General features: G+C 37.9%; 1 pseudogene; it reads right to left on the reverse strand.

Annotated features, from left to right (window-relative positions):
* Positions 1-1,708: 1,708 nt before the first annotated feature.
* LOC141515602 (U4 spliceosomal RNA) lies at positions 1,709-1,840 on the reverse strand (annotated as a pseudogene).
* Between the last annotated feature and the right edge of the window lie 542 nt (positions 1,841-2,382).

The following is a 2,382-nucleotide window of genomic DNA, read 5'->3' on the forward strand; positions in this document are numbered from 1 at the left end:
ACAGCACAAAGGGGAAGTAAAGATGCCTATTCAACAATCACACAAAGTGATTCATGTGCTAGGCTGTGATCAATTCACTCATCAATCTTTTGTGTTCTTTTGTTGTAGAAAAATGAAAGAATGAGAAAGCATTTTCTAAGTGCAAAGCACTCTGTAAAAGAGGAAATAAATAGCTGTCTTAGACATTATTTACTTTGTAAATTGAGTACTTTTCTAGAAAGGATCCAATGATTCCTTGTGAGGAGATCTTAGATGTGTAATTTAACTATACTAAAACTAAGTTTTAAATGAACTTACTTGGAACCATGGAGTGGGGACATAAGGAACAAAATAACTGGATGAAGAACCTGATCCCTGTCTTTATAGGTAAGAGTGCCCTAGGAATGAGTCTAGTTGGTGTGAATTAAGAGATGGAGCCTTTGGGGAAGAGGAAAGCTCAGACTCCTGTATCTATTAATCTAGTCTGTTATAATAGGTAACCTCGGAGCAGAAAACACTAGCAGCTGGGGAACAGGAAAGGCTTCTGAAGAAAGCATAGCTCAAACAAAGTCTGGAAGGAAACTAGGGATTCCAAGAGGCAGAAGTAAGGAGGGCAAGTACATTCCAGACATGTGGGACAGCCAGTAAAAATACACTGAGACTGAAGACAGAGGGTCACATGTTAGGAAAAAGCAAGAAGGTCAGTTTTACTGGATTATAGAGTACATTCACAGAGAAGAGAAATGTGCAATAAAGCGGGGATGGAACCAGGTTATAAAAGACTTGAAATGCCAAAGAGAAGAATTTATATTTGATCTTAGAAGTAATAGGAAGTCATAAAAATTTATTAAGTCATAAGTCATATGTGACATGGTCAAATTTGTATTTTAGGAATATCACTTTAGAAGTTTTTTGTAGGGGGCAGCTAAGTGGCGCAGTGGATAGAACATGGCCCTGGAGTCAGAAGGACCTGAGTTCAAATCTGTCTTAATAATTACCTAGCTGTATCTGGAATTATGCCCAAAGGGCAATAAAAATGTGTATTCCCTTTGATCCAGCAATACCACTACTGGGTCTATACCCTGAAGAGATTATGAAAAAGGGCAAAAACATCATTTGCACAAAAATATTCATAGCAGTCCTGTTTGTGGAGGCAAAGAATTGGAAATCGAGTGAAGGTCCATCAATTGGGGAATAGTGAACAAAATGTGGTATACGTATGTTATGGAACACTATTGTTCTATTAGAAAACAAGAGGCACAAGGGGCAGCTAGGTGGCGCAGTGGATAGAACACCGGTCCTGGAGTCAGGAGTACCTGAGTTCAAATTTGACCTCAGACACTTAATAATTACCTAGCTGTGTGGCCTTGGGCAAGCCACTTAACCCCATTGCCCTGCAAAAAAAAAAAAAAGAAAACAAGAAGCATGAGATTTCAGAGAAGCCTGGAAAGACTTGCATGAACTGATGTTGAGTGAGATGAGCAGAACCAGAAGAACATTTGTACACCCTAACAGCAATGTGAGGGTGATGATCAACCTTAATGGACTTGCTCATTCCATCAATGCAATAGTTGGGGACAATTTTAGAGTACTTGAGTTGGAGAATACCGTCTGTATCCAGAGGCAGAATTGTGGAGTTTAAACCAAGACCAAAATCTATTACCCTCAATTTTTTTAAAAAAGTGTCTTATGTACTACCTAATTTTGCTATCTCTAATATTTTATTTTCTCCTCAAGGATATAATTTCTCTCTCAACACATTCAATTTCGATCAATGTATAACATGGAAATAATGTTTCAATAGCAATAATCGTGCCTTGGATGGACCTCACTGGCTACAATACTGCTACTGCGCAAAGCTTATAACATGGAAACAATGTAAAGATTATCAGACTGCCTTCTGTGGGGGGGTGGAGGGAGGGAAGGGAGGATAGGGGGAAAATTGTAAAATTCAAAACCTTGGGATGGGTAGCTGACACAGTAGATAGAGCACTGGCCCTGGAGTCAGGGGTACCTAAGTTCAAATCTAGCCTCAGATACTTAATAATTACCTAACTGTGTGGCCTTGGGCAAGCCATTTAACCCCATTACCTTGCAAAAACTAAAAAAAAAAAACTTACACAAAACTACTATTGTATATAATTGGAAAACAAATAAAATATTAATAAAAAATAATCTGACATACAATAAAATTGCACAATTAAAAAAAACAAAAAAAAATTAATTACCTAACTGTGTGAACTTGAGCAAGTCACTTGACCTCATTGCCTTGCAAAAACCAAAAAAGAAGAAAGAAGAAGAAGAAAAAGTTATAGGAAGGATCAATTGTAGTGTGGGGAGCTTTGAGACATAAGACCAGTTAGTAGGCTATTACAACTGTTAAGGCAAGAGGAGAGAGGGATA

This window comes from Macrotis lagotis, chromosome 2 (genome assembly GCF_037893015.1).
Source record: "Macrotis lagotis isolate mMagLag1 chromosome 2, bilby.v1.9.chrom.fasta, whole genome shotgun sequence".
Lineage (NCBI taxonomy): Eukaryota > Metazoa > Chordata > Mammalia > Peramelemorphia > Peramelidae > Macrotis > Macrotis lagotis.